This window comes from Uloborus diversus, chromosome 5 (genome assembly GCF_026930045.1).
Source record: "Uloborus diversus isolate 005 chromosome 5, Udiv.v.3.1, whole genome shotgun sequence".
NCBI classification, from domain to species: Eukaryota; Metazoa; Arthropoda; class Arachnida; order Araneae; family Uloboridae; genus Uloborus; species Uloborus diversus.
The window spans coordinates 16,195,103-16,214,214 of NC_072735.1; the positions used below are offsets into that span (position 1 = coordinate 16,195,103).

The window sequence follows — 19,112 nt, forward strand, 5'->3', positions numbered from 1 at the left end:
CAGGAACTAACTTTCATTTCCTTTTAAAAATGAGCTTCCATTGATTCCGGGTGAGCATGACTCATGTTTCCATGGCAACAAATTGTTTACAATTGAAGCACTGTGTAGGTAAATAGAAACTTCTGAATAGTTTTATCTGAACTTTTTTCCCCCTCTTGAAATATCGGTCATAATTTGAGGAAGATAATCTGAGACACGATAAAAATCCATTTGGTCGATTATAAAAAAGAGTGTTACTTAGAAAAATATGTCTGATCACGGATTGTATGGAAAGACAAATATCCGTTTTGCAGCCGGAAATGGACGAATCTATTATTTTTTTTACCGATGTCAGCTTTTGCAGAAGCAGAGTCTCATTCAAATGAGCGAATACGCGCATCAAATTTTTACTTTCCCCCCTTATTTACAAAGATTCGTCTTATCTGGACATTTGAAAATTCCATGCAATCCGTGGTTGGACAGTGCTGATATATATGTTTATTATGAGAGTAAATATGAAATGCAGATTCTAATTTGAATAAAAATATCTCCCTTTTCAACGGACTATGCTGCGATAGACCATGACATTTTTTTTTTTTTGCTAATTTTTCATCCTTTTTGTCACTTTGGGGAACAGTCGCTTTCCTAAAAGGCTAGCTGGCTGGGCATGATAAATAAAAAAGTAAGAAATGAAAAATGGAAATCCTGAGTTTTTTTTTTTTTTTTTACAATAAGAGAGTATTTTTATGTATTCATTTTGGGGGAGGGGAGTCATTTGGATTTTGCATGTTCAATTGATACACATGCATGGGTTTTACAATGTTTTTTCAAAAGCTTTACTATTTCGGGAAAATATGAAATGTCAGAGATTAATTTTAAAACTTTGAACTTGGGGGAAGGGGGGGGGCATCCAAAGTAAGCTTTATTTGTTTTTACTAGCAAAGCAATTACTTGCAAAGCTAAGAGTTACTTCATGGGGAAAATACCCTGTGGTCATTAATAGGGTCATTTAGTATAGTAGAATACAGATTTGAATATAGTTTGTTTAAAAAATTGCTTTACTGTGTTTAATGTTCACATTTTCATATCAAGTATCTACACCACTTATGTTCATAAATTTATTAACATTTCTTTTTTAAATGCAATCATTTTAATTTTTTTTTTTGCTTATAATTTCAAAGATTTTCAGTCAAAAAAAAAATGTTCAAATTTTCGTTAAGATGATTAAAAATTTAAAAGAAGAGAATTTTCGGTATAACAGAAAAAAAAATTACAAACATTTTTGCTGCGGAAAACTGCATTCAGTCTTCATTTTTGTTGATTACTGAAAGCAGCTTATTACAAAATAGGAAAAAAAAAAACATCGTCCCATTTCAAAATCTTGCTCCAATTTTCCATTGAAAATTATTATGCTGCTTTTTATCTGATATGATTTTATCAGCGCACTTGTGGAAATAGAGATAAGCTGGCCGAATCCCCGGGCAACATTTGCGCGGATGTGAGTGCGTTTTTTTTAATTATTTTTTTAATGCTGTAACATCTGATGGGTTTGAGAAACAGCCTTCCGTATCGGCAGCTCGAACTTCCCTTACGATAAGAAAAAAAAATAAATAAATAAAATAAATAAATCATAGCACTCTACTAAACTTAATTAATTTGTTTTCCCGTTTTAGTTCACTTAATCATCTTGTTTTGTTTTGGTTTTCTGACTTAGGGGCACTTTACAAATATCACGTATTGAAGATGAGGTTTGTGAAATTAGGAGTTTTTGACAAGAGGTGGGAGCAAGGGAGGATTCAACTTCTGGTTTTGGAAAAGTCATTATGGAAAGAGAGGTTCAACAGGGGTGCACCCCCCCCCCCCCAAATCTCAACCCAGTTTCCCTTTTTGTATTTTTAGCTCTTTTTTTTATTTCATTTATTCTTTACAAAACGTTTTTATTTAATTATTTAATATTAAAATTATTATTATTTTTTAAAAATTCTGTGCTACGCCATTGATTCACACACTCACACATACAGACTAAATAAATAAATGAAATAAAATAGAAACAAACAGAATAAATAAAATAAGTCATTTAAATTAAAAATAAATTAATGAATAAAAATAAATAAATTTTAAAAATTTAAAAATTATCCCCCAAAATTCTGACGACGCAACTTGCGCCTTGGACCCCCCCCCCCGTGGGTACCCCTGGGGTTCAAAGTGCAAATGCGTGTACGAAGGACTGGAGCGTTTTGTGGTGTTGAGTGGGGGGGGGGGTGCAAAAGTTTAAGTTAAAAGATAAGTAATACGAATGCATTTTGAGTATAACTTGTCCTTTTCGCACATGTAACTTATCTCTCCCCGCAATATTATACTTGATTTTCGTTGAAAGTATTTATGCTTTTTATAAACTCTTAAATTCTCTTCGGATGTCGTCGTCGTCCCCCGATTGGTGTCACGGATCATCCCCCCTCTCCCTCTCTCCTCCGTAGTAACGTTACTGCTCCAGTTGGCATGCCACATTCTGTGACTTCATATTTTCGTCAAATGTGTGTACAGCATAGAAACAAAAAGAAACAATCCCGAGGGAAAAGATCAAAAAGGGGAATGTGGGGCGAAATGAAATGGTGAAATATTTACCCCGCTTCTAGTAATTAAACTTACTTAGTAATATTTTTAAAACTATGTAGTAACATATGTAGTCTATTCCAGTTGGGAAAAAAATTCCTCTGAAAATCAAAGCATCTGATAATACAAGCAATTTTCAAAAATTGATACTCCAATCAAGGGCGCCCATATAGGGGGCAAGGCCCTTTGAAATGAGAAATTCCTTGCTTTTAGTGCTTTTTTCTTTGCAAAAATGTATAAAAATTTCTTTTTCAGCCATTAATGAGTAAGTAATTAAAAATGTCAACTCTTAATGTGTCTAATCTGTACTGAAATCAGTTTCTACGGGGAAAATATTTTGCTAAATCATGGGGAAAATTTTTGAGCCCCCCCCCCCCCTCAAAATTTTGCATATGGGCGCCCTTGACTCCAATTGAGATAGTGAGAAGCAAAGGGAGTCACACAAGAGGCAAAATTAAAAATTTGGAGATAACCAGTACAAATGGTAGGTGAACCTCTCCTGTCTTGGGGCAAGAAATTGTACTAGTAGCCCAGGTATAGGTGCTGCTGTACAGCATGATTTAGAAAAAAAACCTACCTAGAATCTGATCTTTAAACGCGTTTTACTCGAAACGTAAAATTGTCCACTTGCATCCCTTTGCTTCTCACTGCCTCAATTATAATATTTTGCTGCAAGTCAAAAATTATTTCGATATTATCAAATGATAAAGTTCTTGTTATTAACATTTTAAATATCAATTGGGGCCCTCTAATATTCGGTTGCGATATTTATTTAGCTAATATTTAGCTTATTTGTATGTTTAATATTTTTCACAATTAGTCAAATACATGCGGGGCAAAGTGAAATTAGTTCGTTTTGTTTACTCATTCAATCATTTAATTAACTCAATCACTTATTCATTTATCAAGTAATTTATTTACATTCCTTCATTTACTAATAATTCCCTTATTAATTCATTCCTTTACTATTTTATTCTCTCATTTATTTTTCTTTTTGTATTAATTAATTATTTTATTTTTTTATTAGTTTATTGTTTCATTATCTTTTTATTTATTCAATTATCTTTTTGTTTGCTCATTTATTTGTTCAAAATATTTTTCACAAATTCACAAAATTTTTCCCATTTTCTACTGCGTTTAATATTATCCAATAATGAGAATAAGCAAGCGTGTAAATGAATAATTCCCCCCTCCTCTTAAGACTAAATGTTTACTGCATTCGACTCAAATAAAAAAAAAAAAAACTACTATTGGCAGAGTCAGATAAGTATATCACTTTCATTCATGTATTGTCTGGAAGGGAATCCAGTAATTCATCAACCTCTGCCACAAATATTAAAAAACTAATTACGGTTCAGTAAAAGTAGGAATTAAAGTCACAATTATATGCTATTTATGTGGAAAATGAATTTGTTACAGGGAAATCATCTCCCTCCCACCCGTTCCGTTAGCTCTTAAAGGATAAGAAGTTAAAAGGATAAGAAAATAAACTATTTTTCTTTTTGAACGTTTTAGAAGATTAATTTTGAACGTTTTTCGTGTAAAATATTTTTAGAATTTCTGATAAGACGGATGAGTTTAGCTTATGACCTCTGAGGTTATGACCCTTAACAAGTTTTTTTAATATATAATCAAAAATAGGGACCTTTTCAAGAAATTAAACAATTTTCAAAATAACTATTTTTTAATAAGTGACAAAAAATAAATACAAAATAAATAAATAAATCTTTACTAATAATAAAGCTCAAAGTCTCTCTGTCTGGATGTCTAGATGTCTGTGACGCGCATGGCGCCTAGACCGTTCGGCCGATTTTCATGAAATTTGGCACACAGTTAGTTTGTAGCATGGGAGTGTGTACCTCGAAGCGATTTTTCGAAAATTCGATCTAGTTCTTTTTCTATTTCAATTTTAAGAACATTTTCCGGAGCAAAATTATCATAAGATGGACGAGTAAATTATGAAATTAGCATGACGTGGAATGGGAGAGCGAATAAACATAGGATATTGGCGAGAAATTCGTCATCCATTATTTGTAAATATACAGACGAACAGAATGACCTTTTAATTTTCAACTACGGGCAAAGCCGTGCGGGTACCACTAGTAAATAAATAAAATGAATCATCTGTAGAATATACACAAGATTTTTTTTCTCTCCCTCCCCCCTTTTTAAAAGAAAGTTAATAAATTTTGAAGGGGGAAAAAGCATTCCACCCTCATTTCAATCATGCTCTGTCAGAAAAAAAAAAATTAAAAAAGAAGAAAAAAACTTGTAACCCCTTGTTATGTGCGACAGTTACAAGTTTCGACTATTCCGATTAGTTGGAGCAAACCTAACCTGGCAGCGTCGTAAATACTATGATTAGGAGCCGCGCATCCTTCACAATGCTGCCAGATGAAATTTTGCTCCAACTATAGTCATGCGCATTTTTACAATTTGTATTTTAAATAAATAAATGGTATTGTGGAACCAAATTAAATTTGAATTTTCAAAACATTGTATTTGAATGTATTTTATTATTATTACTTTTTGATTTCAGAATGTACGCTACACATCTTTTCTTTTCCTCCCATCTTCTATTTCACATTACAGTTTTTTTTTTTTTTTTCCCCGGAAATTGATCACTACTAAATATGCTCGGTCAATACATTTTCGAATATTTCACTTTTCCGAAATAAATTTCACTCCTCTAAAAACTGTCAACGAGTATTTTCATCACACTTTGAAAAAAATAAAATAAATAAAAATCTACCAATGCTTTGGATTGAAACTATTTTTCTGCTTGGATAAATTAGATTTTTTTAAGTTTACTTTTTTTTTCACTCCCCCCCCTCACACACACAGACAGAAGTATATTTCCACCAGCTGATGAAGAAGACTCCTTCTAAACTAAGAGTTCTTGTGCACAATTTTAATTGGATCACTATTATGGTCTAGCAATAACTTTAACTCTAGCAATATTTTTATTTGAAAAGAAACTATTTCTCTCTGTGGAAAAATAGACTTATTTAAACGTGTTCTAATTTTTCATCATGTAGCTCCGCTCTATACGCTTAAGAAACTTAAAAGCATTCTGCACTTGCATATAATTTTGATTGCAGCGATGCAAGAATAATTTGCTGTTCATATTTCAGTATAGAAATTGCCGTTTACTTTTGGCTATTTACTTTTTTTTTTTAATATTTTTTTTAAAAAGTTATTAGCTGCTATAAACAATAATTAAATCAATGTGTAATTCGTAAAAACATAAGGAATTCAAAATTCAACACATACCTCCCAAAATGGATCTCGTCTGCTGAATACAGCTCCCGCACGCAACTACACTTACTATCCAAAGAATTCCGTGATTAGAACTTTTCGAATGCTACCACTCATCAGTGAAAGATAGGACGAACTGCAAAAGATTACATTGCCTAGCGATAACAACGAATTTTTTCACCAATCAGCTGTGGGTTTTCAAGAAACATACAAACCAAAGGGTAAGGAGAATAGATCTGTTCTTGGGATTGGACATATGTCAGATAAAGGTATTCAAAGAAGTTCTTGAAAGACAGAAGAGCTTTCTTTTGTACTGAGGAACGGGGGTGGAATAGACATGTTTTTTCCTGGAAACAGCTGGCCTCCCTTAACAATTGAAACTGAAAGGAGCTACAGCTAATAATTGTAACTTGTACAGTGAATGTATTCAACGAAGTTTCATTTTAGGAGCTTTAGGTAACTGATTCAGAAAACGACAAGTTTGAACTTGGACAACCTCTGTCAAGGATGTATATCAAAAGCACAAATAAAACATGGCTTGGGTTTGAGTGCAAAAAGACGCACATTTGTGACCCATGGGAGAGAATACAGATATACAGATTTTCTTTGTATTATAGAGAGCCTCCAAGTTAGAAAAACAATATATCAAAAAAAAAAAAAAAAAAAGGAAACCACCAAATTGGTTGACATTTTACCGGAGGTGGTAATAAAAAAATAACCATGGACCTAATCCAAAAAAAAGAAAAAAAAAAGGAAACCACCAAATTGGTTGACATTTTACCGGAGGTGGTAATAAAATACCGATAGACCTGTTAAAATGTTCTGCGATCCGCAGGGCCGTCGAGAAGGGGGGGCAAGCCTATGCATTGCATAGGGGCCCGTGAGAGATTTGGGGGCCCGCGAAGCGGGCCTTTGAAAAAGAAAAAATCCCTCCCACCACTTTTTCCTTTCTTTAAAAAAGAAAAAAAAAGAGAAAAGAAAAAGCTTTTTAGTTTGAAGAAACTCTTTCTCCTAGAGATTACAAGTTTTCAAGCTTGCAAGTTCGAAGTGAGAATTTTTTTTTTTGTCCTTACCTTCAGAGCCCACTATCGACTCTATCAACCAAAAATAAACATGATTTTTTTTTTCTTTTGTGTAAATTACAAGGCTAAAAAAAAAAAAAAAAAAAAAAAAAAAAAAAAAAAACCGCTTATTTCTGAAAGATTACCAGAATTGTAGTGAAATAGACAAGGGGTAAAAAATGAAAAAAAAAAAAAAAAAGCGCTTGCATTTTTAGCGTTCGAGACTTAAAACATTGGCAAACAACTCAGTTTGATGAAATATTTTAAAATATGTATTGATTTGAGTTTTAAATTCAGTGATACAAAATGAAACTAATTCTAGCGTTGTTTCAAAAGTAAAAACGGTTGCCTAATTTGGGAAAATATTTTGGACGAAGCACTTCTCATCAAATGTCTAAAAAGGAAAGGGGCACTGTTATGTCACTGAAGGGTGCCCACCTAGGGGGGGGGAGCAGGGCCATTAAATTTCTTTTGGGGAGGGGGTGCCCTTTCTCTTGGGGGGGGGGGGCTCCCCTGTGTCACTGTATTAATTAGAGTCAGTGTTGAATTTACCATTAAGCTAAACAAGCTATAGCTTTAGGTGAACTTCCCGAATGGTAAGAGGGTGTTACTTTCTCATTAGTATCTATTTTTTAAATATTTCCACCATTTCTTTTAAAGAATTTTATGCATTGTTTAATCTAGATAATTTTTCAATTGATTCAGCGTTGTGTTTGTCGGTGGGTAAAAGGGATAATCAAAACTAACGGGGTCGAAAAATAAAATATGTAACCGAAAGTCGATGTGAGCAAGTGATAGACTTTGTGTCATATCGTTTCTTCTCTCTCGCTTTTCCTCTCTGTCAATAAATATCAACGATTTGTTGAACCAAGGGCAATTTTTCTTTTGTATTGCCTTAATTTGCAAAAGAGTGCATAAGTTTAAAACATTTCTGTATTTTGTTCTCCTATTTTTGCTGATTTTTTGTAGTTCGAATTACCTCTTAAAAGACCTCAAAATGCAGAATTATTTAATGCATTTTTCAAATACATTTACGGGGAGAAACGACCGGACCCCCTCAAATTTGAGATATTCTACCTTCAACTCAAAGGAGGTCCCTGTATAACTGTCCTGAAAACCCTGCTCGTCCAAGGTAAAAAAAAAAATAATAATAATAAAAATACAGTATAACAAAACATTTTTTAAAAACACATTCACGGCTATATCGCTATATGTGCCAGAGGAAAACACATAGTTGGGAAAAAAACTTAAAAAATAGCCTGTTTTGCCACTAATATAATGTTGTCCGAGCTACGAAAAAGGTCCCCCATACTTAAACTAGCCTAGGGCCCACTAAGTCAAAATCCAGCCCTGTATACAAGAATCTCTTTTTAATAACATTACAAAGTTTGATTAAGAAGAAGCACAGCAAAGCAATTTTAATTGAGAAAAAAAAAACTTTCAGTTAAAAAAAAGAACAAAAAAAACCTTTTTATTAGACCTAGACCCATTGACAATATTTAGGATATTTATGTAAAAGCAGAGCGAAGAAAGAGGAGATTCAAGTAAAAAGTTAGGGGCCCTGAAGAAAGTTGCATAGGGGCCCATTAATCCTGTCGACGGCCCTGGCGATCCGATATAAAATGATGTGAAACTGAAGACAATGAAGTCTTTCTCAACGACACACCCTCCTTCCTCAATTCCTATCTAAATGTATATTATTGTAGAATAGAGTACACACACACAGACACATTCATTAAAGTTGCATAAAATGTTTTTGAATTGCAATAATTGCAAGAAGATGCAGTTTCACTTATTTCTCAACCTGTAGTTGGAGGAACATGCATGGGGGAACGTACTTTTCTACAGGGTAAATGTCATGGTTGATGAATTTTTGTTAGGCAAAAAATAAGTCAGTTTGAATTATTTATATCTATAGTTGGGGCAAACCTTACCTGGCAGCGTTGTGCATGGGCGCCCATATGCAAAACTTCAAGGGGGGGGGGAGCTCAAAAATTTTCCCCATGGTTTAGCAGATTATTTTCCCATAGAAACCGATTTTAGCACAAATTAGAGGTATTCAAAATTTGACATTTTTAAGAATGTATTCATTAATGGCTGGAAAAGAAATTTTTATACATTTTTGCAAAGAAAAAGCTCTAAAAGCAAGGAAGTTCTCTTTATATACGGAGGCTTGAGCCCCCTTGCCCCCTATATGGGCGCTCTTGGCGTTGTGATGCTGTGATTAGGATCTGCGTAGCCTTCACAACGCTGCCAGGTTAGGTTTGCCCCAACTATACTTTTAGACAAAAAACATTTTTTTAAAGAGTGGTTTAAAACCCATTTACTTTAAATTTGCATTCTTTTTTCTTTTTGTTTCAAAATTATATAAATCAAATATTTTAGGGAATGCGTCTCCCTCTCCCGTCAAACAGCACTAATCTCAATTATATACCACCTTGTCATCCGTCTTCTTGATATTGATTTTGGGCTGACAAAGAAATCACTCGTATGGTTTCCTTTTACTAAGATGTCAGGTTTCCTTTTCTCTTTCTTGTTGATGATAATAATAATAATAAAAAAAACGCTAACATCTATTATTTATGTATTTCAAACGGAGGGTTGTTTTTCCCTGAACCAGGGTTACAGAGTCGGGGGGAGGGGGTATCCGACTCCGATTCCGGGAATTTCAGAGCCTTCAACTCTGACTCCGACTCTTTTTTCTCAAAATCAGTCCGACTCCGACTCTGACACTCTGAGTTAGTACCACTGGCAGATTTGTGGACTCTGAGGGAAAATGACCGACGACCGACACCGACTCTTGAAAATTTAAACCTTCGACTTCGCATTCCGACTCCTTGACTCCGATTCCGACTCCGCAGCGTTGAACTGAGCTGCAATATAGCAAAGGGAAAGATATTGCGCATTTCACGAGAACACGCCATTATTATTGCTATTTTTTATTATATATATATATATATATATATATATATACATTTTTTTTGGGAGGGGGGGAATTTCAGAGGGTCTCGTTTCTGAAGCGTGCACCATAACATTTGTGGGAATGAGTCATTACTCCTTCGCATCCATGGTTTTAAATAGGGGTTTCCCTTTCTAAGGTCATATACACCCCTGGTTTTTGAACAGACATCCCGCTATGTCTGTAATTATCTCTCGAATTCTCCGTTATTTCGATTCTTCTCGACAAATTTACAAAAAAATAAAAATTATACGAATTTTCCTTAAAAAACATCTATGGCGATATCTCGACATTGCAAAACAAAATGTTCCGCCCAGAACTAAACGAGCCTACTTTTCCGTTAACCAAAATATCGACTTTCTAGTATCTGATCAATATGTTCAAAATTAGCTAAAATCGCAAATTATTTCAAACGTAACTTTTTAACATTTTAACCTGATTTCTAGAAATAAAATATGTTTTTCTCATCCGAAAAAACAGATGCGTAAAAAATAAATAAACGAACGAATAAAGTAGGAACAAGTTTTAAAAAACAAAGCAGCTAATATATTTTTTCTTAAAAAAAATCTTTAATCGCTTTGATAAAAAAAAAAAAAAAAAACTGGAGAATGCAAAGTAATAAGCTCATGGAGGCCGTGATGAAGTCGGAAGGAAAGTGTGGCAAAGTTATGTTTGTCACACCCCTGTTCCAAAAAGTAATTAAAAATGAAAAAATGTACTTTCAAAAATAAATAAATAACAATTAAAAAAAAAAATCCTCGAAGAAATAATTTTCAATTTAAAAAAAATCGTATGCGCATTTCTCTGTGTAGAAACTTTAGCCTGAATCATAAACAAATCATAACAACCATAATTATTTCAAAGGAAAAACCTTGGCTGGGGAGTCAGTCTCATTTTGGGGTAAAAGAGTCAAATTCGGGAGTCGAAGGTTTTTAATTCAAAGACTCTGAGTTGGAATCGGTCATTTTCAATTTAAGTCCGCAACTCTACCAATGTTTGCGGAGTCGGACTTATTTTGGAACAAAGGGGTCGGAGTCGAAGATTTTAAATTTCCAGGAGTCGGAGTCAGTCATTTACCATCCGTGTCTAAAGTTTTGCCAAAGCTACGGAATCAGAGTCGGAGTCCAATTAGTTTTGAGGTACAGAAGTCGGATTCGGAGTTGACTGCCCTAAAATTCTAGGAGTAGGTGTCGGGAGTTGGTCATTAAGAGCTATTTCCAACAAAATTTGTTTGAAGTAAATCCGCCTTTAAGTTAGGGATCTTTATAGACTTTTAGTTCCACCGTAGGCGCTAATGTTAAGGCAGGGCTTACTGTGAAATTTTTAGGGGGGGGGGTGTTGAGGTGTATTTTTCACTTTTGAGAGGGGGCACTCTCTTTCTTGGTGTGTGTGGGGGGGGGGGGTCTTCGCGTTATTTATGGGACTGCGCCTTTGCTCTTAGGGGTGGGTGGGCACCTTTGGGTAAAGGATTTGAACTGCTTAAAATGAAACGGAAAATAGTTCAAATCAAAAATATATGTTCTACCATGTGCTAGTCTTCAAAAACTTTTTCAACACGTCAACAACAACAACATTTAGCAAATTCTTGCCCCCCAAAAAAGTTTTCCGTTTTATGGAAAACGAAACAAGACATTGGAAATTAGAACTTCTATTCATAGAGTTAGGAATGGAATGATAGCTTTATAATATATCGAGGAAGGAGGACAGGGGGAGGGAGAGAAAGCACTTCAAATGTAGCGTGATTTTGTGAGACGCAGCAAAGCACAGACCAAAAATGGTCTGAGCTAAATGACAAGCATTATTAAAAATGAACTCATGAAACAGAATTCATACGTCATTCTTCTGAGTGGAACAATAGAACTGAAACATAAAACATTATTTACGACTTTGTTAAGAATAATTCAGACGTTACTGAGGCTTTCTTTTTGTTCCTCAAGCCAAAAAATAAATAAATAAATAAACAAAAGCAGAATATTTTTGACTCGTAATAGAAGCATTAATTGGGGTTTGTTATGATACAAGTAGAAATATTATTCAACTAGTGGTACCCGTACGGCTTTGACCGTAATAAAAAAATTAAAAGGTCTTTTGGTTAGCTTTTATATTTACAAATAATGTATTGTGAATTTTCTCGCCAATTGGCTTGTGTCCATGTTACGGTTCCACGTTATAATAATTTCGTAATTTACTCGTCCATCTTATGATAGTTTTGTTCTTAAAATTGGAATAAAAAAAGAACCACATCGAATTTTCGAAAAATCGCTTCGAGGTGCACACCCCATGCTACAAACTAACTTTATGCCAAATTTCATGAAAATTGACCGAACGGTCTAGGTGCTATGCGCGTCACAAAGATCCATACATCCAGACATCCTCCGGATATCCAGACATCCTTCGGACATCCAGACATCCTTCGGACATCCAGACATCCTTCGGACATCCAGACATCCTTCGGACATCCAGACAGAGAGACTTTCAGCTTTATTATTAGTAAAGATAGCTGAGAAAATGGGCAATTACACTATCACACAGAGCAACAGTCATTTTAATGTCGCGTGATTTCGGACTGACATCATACGAATTTGGCAAGGGAGCGACCCCCTAAGCATCGCGAAGACACCCCTTCCCCCTCCAAAGTGAAAAATAATTTGGTGCGCTGAATTCGAATGTGACAGAAGCGAATGCCTAGCACTTCAAATTTCTAACACATAATATTTTAATGAAATATATGTGACACGGGTTAAAATTAAATCCATAGACACCCGATTTTACCCAGAATCATTCCCCCCCCCCCGAACTTAAATGCTTGGGAGAGCGGAAATTCTCAATTTGCCTTATGGAACTCCAAATTTCATCGAATACTGATAATTTTACCGAATGGAAATCCAAATTTCGCCAAATGATGATAATTTTGCCAAATGGAACTCCAAGTTTCGTTGAATATTGATAATTTTGCCGAAATAGAGCCCCAAATTTTACCGCATTAAAGGTTTCTCTCTTTTTACGTTGCATAACCATCCTCCCTATCTTGTACTCGCTATACATATGTGCAATAATATCAAGACATTGCTCTTTTTTTTTTCTTGAGAAGACGATTTTTGTCCCATATTTTAAGAAATTATTTCCAAGAAGTAATTGTTGAGGGATCAATTTTGGTATCAACCATGGACTTATCCCAGGATTCCCGTTATGGAGGGGCAAGTATAGGCGAATCAGATAGTAATCTTTAATTGCCCCCTCCCCCCATCCCTTCAAATGCCGATACCCGGAAATGACTTAATATTAAAGTCCAACACTCCCGTAAAAAAAAGAAAACAGTTCATGCTATTTGTGGTCAGATGCGAATGCGATAGAAAACGCAGTTGCGCGGCTCCCCTCAGAAATTTTTTGAAATTAAGGTCCTAAAAATGGAATTTAAAATTATCTTTGGTGACATGAGGAATGAGCGTAGAAATAAAAGGCTCTCTTCAATTACGGGAAGTTACCCTTCCCTGCCCCCCTCTGGCTACGTCCATTACCCCAATTTTTCACTTTATCATTTTAAAGATTTTAATAACTGATCAACAACAAAGGTAGCAATAACAAAAATGTGAATAGGAACTCTTAATTACACGAGCTTTGGTTTTCTTCCTCGATCTTGGGAATTTTATAAGCTCTCCCTCGGGTTTTGCAAAAAAAAAAAAAAATCCCAATGGCAGCCCTGACTGATACCTCTTATCTTGAACATGTTCTCTATGTTCTCTTTCAATCACAAAGTTTGTTTTTATACACTATTATAATACGATTTCTTAAAGTTATCTTACCTATTCGGAGAACAGTTGATCTCTGCATCTGATAATATACTGCGTTTTTATGAAATACCAACACCTTACCTCTGTTTCGAAACTTGTGCTGGGATCTGCGTTCGACGCAGAAAAGGTACGGTGCCTCCGCGAAATTTCCGAACTCCTATCTTTTGTGATCGCAATTGAAAGGGAGGCCAAAATGGGGGGCACCAGAAGGACTGTTGAGGGTAACATTTCGCGAAGTTTATTACGTCACGCATTTAATGAAATATTTCAAGGTGATATTTCAAAACTTTGAAAGATACCCACTTTTTTTTCTTTTTGTACAAAATAGATTTTTTGCCTTTTTTTTTTTTTCCCCGGGAGGAGCGGTAATTTTGTTTTTAGATATTCTCGTTTTACTCGGCATCAGACCAAATTATTAATGTTGATGACATGACAAAATCTTTCACGGAGTAAAAATAATAGCTTACGAGATGATACAAATGTTCGTTTAAATTAATGATATTCTGAAAAAATAAGCAGAAAACCGATGACGATTGTCTTGTGACGTCAATGTCATAAATGGGAGTGGGAGTTAAAAAAAAAGGTGAACGTAAATCCTGTAATCACAATAATAGGCATGTTGAGGAAAATTCAAGATCATTCTGCAATCCACAAAACATGTATGGGCGCATTTAATTTGCGTTTAAGTTAGACGTCATGTTCTTAAGTATTGATTACTAATGAGCTCCCGAAAACAATGCATATTAAATTTCAATCTGTTTGATAGATTCTGTGGCATGACGTAATCTTTTTCAGAAAGAATCGAGTCTTTGAAGAGGGTCTGTTTCAAGGGCGCCCACATAGGAGGGCAAGGGGGGGGGGGCTCGCCCCCCTAGAAATTAGAACTTGCTTGCTTTTAGTACTTTTCTCTTTGCAAAAATGTAAAAATATTTCATCTCCAGCCATTAATGAATAAATTATTAAAAATGTCAAATTTTAATGACTCTAATCTGTAATGAAATTGGTTTTCATGGGGCAAATATCACATTAAACCATGGTTACAATATCTGAGCCCCCCCCCCTTACAATTTTGCATATGGGCGCCCATGGTCTGTTTGGTGCCACTTTTAGTCACTAAAATTTATAGAACAAGCAAAATAATTATTTATTTATTTATTTATTAAAAAGTATTGCACACTACAGAAATAATCCAATTACAGTGGCAACAATATAGAAAATGCAATTAAAATAAACTATACATTTAAAATATTAAAACATAAAGATTTAAAATTGTAAAATGACAAGTTAAAAATATCTAAATCATGACAATGAATGTTAAAAAGTTTGTAAAATTTAAAAAGACAAAAATTATCAACATAGTTCCGTCTGGTAAAAATATTTTTAAAAGGAGAATGACTCCTAAGAGTCCTACTTGGGACAGCAAGTTGTATCGAATTGACGATATCTGAGCAGTCAATTAAATTATGTAGAACCTTGTAGAAAAAAAGAAGACACAAGAGCTCACGACGTCATAATAATAATAATAATAATAATAATAACATGTAGCCAGTAAATACTTTTATTTTTCCGACATTTAATCTATTTTTTTTTTTTTTTTTTAAATGTCAGATTTCTAACCCGAAATGATTCAGCGTGTGACATCACAACACAAATGAAGACAGCCATATTGAATCCAAAGGGATGTTAGTGTATTTTTGAGCAAGGCAAGATTAAAGTTCAAACCCTTTGTAGGCTTTCATTGTAAGTTTTTCTAAATCACGCTGTTTCGTTGCACTTTCCAGGTATTGTTACTATCTCTTGCTCCAAAGCATAAAAAAGTTTCTCCTGCGATTTCCTCTAGTTGTCTCCAAATTTTTAATCTTGGCACTTGCACCCCTTTACATATAGGTGCTTCAAATCTGCTATAGAATCACCTGAGGCTACTTTTTAAAATTTTTATCACGAGCGATATAATCCGGAAAAGGAAGTAGCCCGTTGACAGCCCAGAGAAAAAATATATATTCGAACTAGGGGTGGGCAATGTCGTTCTTTTTAATGATCCGTTCATCAGAGGACCGTTCATTCTTTTGATCCGTTCATTTAACTCGTTCATTTGAACGACTTCGTTCATTTAAAAAGTTACAAGCGATCTCTCTGCACTACATACTCACGTACATTCGAAACGTTTCCTTAGAGCAGCAATATTCTTTGAAGGGAAAATACGGCTATGAAAAATGAATTAAAAAAACTTTATTCTGGTTTAGATGTATAAAGCAATTAAAGTTCATTCAGGCTTTGAGGTACAGTCTTGTAGCATTGACTTGTAAAATTAATATCGGATTAGCTTGTGAGGATTTTTGCAACATGACTATAAACAAAAAAGGAAATCAAATGTTTAAATGCATCTGCTTGCGTCATGTATTATTTATTACCCCTGGTTTAGGTTAATAATTAGTAACCATTTATTCATACCATTGAGAATGAACTACCCTTTAAAACACTCCAAAAACAAACCCGGGGTGCGTACCCTTTTGAATACTCGCTATACTGGCGGAGGGGGTCGGGGGACAGTATTCCGGTGTCCCGGTTGAACATTTCTGAAATCTGGAAAGACTACACATGCTTCACCTCATAGGCGTCGGAGCCGGGGGAGCTGGGGGAGCTTGAGCTCCCCCTGGAATATTTCAGACCGGCTCAGCTCCCCCGGAAAAATTCTCGCATAGGAGCTTTCTGTAGTACATTGTTTACCTCCAACCTGATTTCAAAAATGTGATCTGCCTTTTCTAAGAATTTCCACCTAATAAGCAACAAAAGCAGGGGACAGAGGGAGTGGTCAGTGCACTTGAGTCCACCTTCACCCTTTTTCTCACTGTTTACACACTTCTTGATTCCCGGAAGAAAAATAAAAGAATTTTAGACAAGCTATCCTACCGGCAGCTGAAAAGTGGGCTTTGCCCCGCGGCCTGCAAAAATCAGTACCAGTACCGATAGGGGTTTGCTCCCCACCTTGAGCTCGTGTTTCGGGAGCGGCATCGCAGTTTAGTTCACATTTTTATTAGTTTTGCCTCGCATACCGTTTTTTCGTCACGTTATCACAAAAAAGATAGTGAGTCAAAATATGAATAATATGGAAGGTGCTACAGACATAACTATAAAAAAAGGTTACTAAGGTAAGCAAATTGTTCAAATCAAATGATTTCAACTTTCCAGAAACTTATCTTATTTTAAGATATCTGACTTCTTAAGGCACAATATACAGAATTTCCAGCGGAGTCCTTTGAAACTGGTTGATTAAAATAAACTTGCAAAATATAACGTGAAAGTTAAACTAAAAGACCAAGCGATCGTGTTCTTTATTCATTGCAATTACCTACAAAAAAAAAAAAAAAAAAAAAACTCCGGGGAGGGGGGGGGGGATCCCCATTTCCAAACAAATTAATTAATTTATTTTTTTTACTCCGTCGTTTATTTCTCTCTTTTATCATTTTTCACTCCTTCATAAAAAGTTAAGCCCCGAACAAAGAAAAATCTTTAAAGACTTCCCAAAAGTCTATGTAGTTACAAAACAAGAAACAGTCCTAAATTAATTCTCGAGGGATCATGAACGTACATATATTTCGGGTTTAAATTCTATGTTTCGATCAAAAGGTACCATCAGGTAGCAAAAATGTCATTGCTCGATGATCTATCGAAACCGAAAGTAATCTGTTGCCAGATAGAAACCCTGTAGCGCCCGAAATATTATTCAAACAAATTTTTTATTTATTTTTGATGGAAAATATTATCAAAAGAAACAACATAAATCGGTGGCGTACTCAGAAATTACTTTTGTAGGCGCAAATCATTGCTGTGATATAAAACGCAATTTTTAGAACTCACTGCAAAAAATTAAAAAAAAAAAAAAAATGTGCTCGTTACTTTGTTTCATTTTGAACAGTCAGGGATATATTTTTTTCATGAAGTTATAAAACTGCAAAGATAAATATCATTCAAAGAATACTAAAGGTACAGGAACATTACAGGAACAAAAATTCACATAAATCAAAATCGGTGAAATCTTCACTATTATAATGTTCCTAAAATCTTTCAATGATTATAACAAGTTACTACGTAAAAATCAGTTTCAAAAAATGCGAGTTCATTGAAATGAAAAATTTTGAACATAATACTTTACGAAGTTAGAGATATTCAAATTTTTTGCTTTCCTAATTTACGATTTTTTTGTCACATACAGATATATTTTCATGCCAAAATTGTAACTTTTTATTTATTATTTTTCATTTATTGAAAAAACTCCTACAATATTTTATAGTTTCTCTCAAAGACTTTTACTAAAATTTATCTGAACAATAAAATATATAACGAACACTTCATTTTAACACATTTCCAACGTTCTGTTTCTCCACCCTCCTGTTTCATCTTTTTCCCTTTTTCTAGTTCTCAGAAAATACGAGAGTCTTCTAAATGCTACGCTGCCAAAGTCCTCCCTTTCCTTCAAAATTATTACAGAGAGCCTAAAATTTTGTTTTCAGGACTCGGTTCCCTGAAAATTTCCGAAAGAGAGTCCCTGAATACCTTGTTTTCCAACAACATGGGAAATTAAATAATACAGTAAAACCTGTAAAGTTGACCACCTTTGTAAGTTGACCACCCGTCTATGTTGACCGCTTTTGTCAGGAACGGAATTAGTCCTATCTTATATAATGAAAGAAAACCTCTGTAACTTGACCACCTCTCTATCTTGACCACCTGTCTATCTTGACCACTAATGAACCCCAAGTTTGGTTTGGAGTATTGTAAAAAACCCTTTGTAAGTTGACCACTTGGTTTATTTTTAAAAATTTTATTCAACAAATTATTATTTTTATTATTTTTTTTTATAGCTTTCCAAGAATATTTTTGATGCCAGACAGCATTTTACCAACTGATGAAACAGCAGCATAACTAAACCTCCTTTTGAGTTTAACCACATGGGAAAACTACTAAGAACCCTTTTATTCTCCAAACTTGTTTTTCTTTTGTTGTTAAACGAAAAAAATTTTATTTTTTGATTAACTAATTTTTTAGGAACTATTAATACAAAATGATTAACTTTTCATAAAAAATAAGACTTTTTTTTTTTGATCAATTTACTGAAATTTTCATAACATACTATACATCATTCTGGGAAAATAATCTCTAAAAATATTCGAATAACATTTTATATTATTGATTCAAAGTAATGCTAAACAATGAAAGTGAGTTGAACAGAAAGAGTAAGTGTCAATTAGGCAAAAAATGAATGCATGGTGCAAGACTTACAAAAAAATCAAAATAATATTAATAATAATCATTACTCCCTTTAAAAATTGACCACCAAAGTATTGCACCGCAAGTGGTCAACTTACACAGGTTTCACTGTATTCCCCTTTCTGGGAATTCAATTTCAAAAAAGTGCTCGGTGCATAAACAAGGCCTGATTACCTCACAGGC

The 19,112-nt window shown here is 34.4% G+C and overlaps 2 protein-coding genes across 2 annotated transcripts in view; both read right to left on the minus strand.

Moving 5' to 3' along the window:
- The window catches only part of LOC129223368 (influenza virus NS1A-binding protein homolog B-like), an 85,139-nt gene extending 79,158 nt beyond the window's left edge, over window positions 1-5,981 (minus strand). The window contains exon 1 of the mRNA XM_054857946.1: window positions 5,866-5,981. The gene's annotated coding sequence lies outside the window, so the exon portion shown is untranslated. The remainder of the gene's footprint in view (window positions 1-5,865) is intronic.
- LOC129223366 (transforming growth factor-beta-induced protein ig-h3-like) overlaps window positions 1-19,112 on the minus strand; it is a gene marked incomplete in the record, with an annotated part of 615,676 nt that overhangs the window by 433,866 nt on the left and 162,698 nt on the right.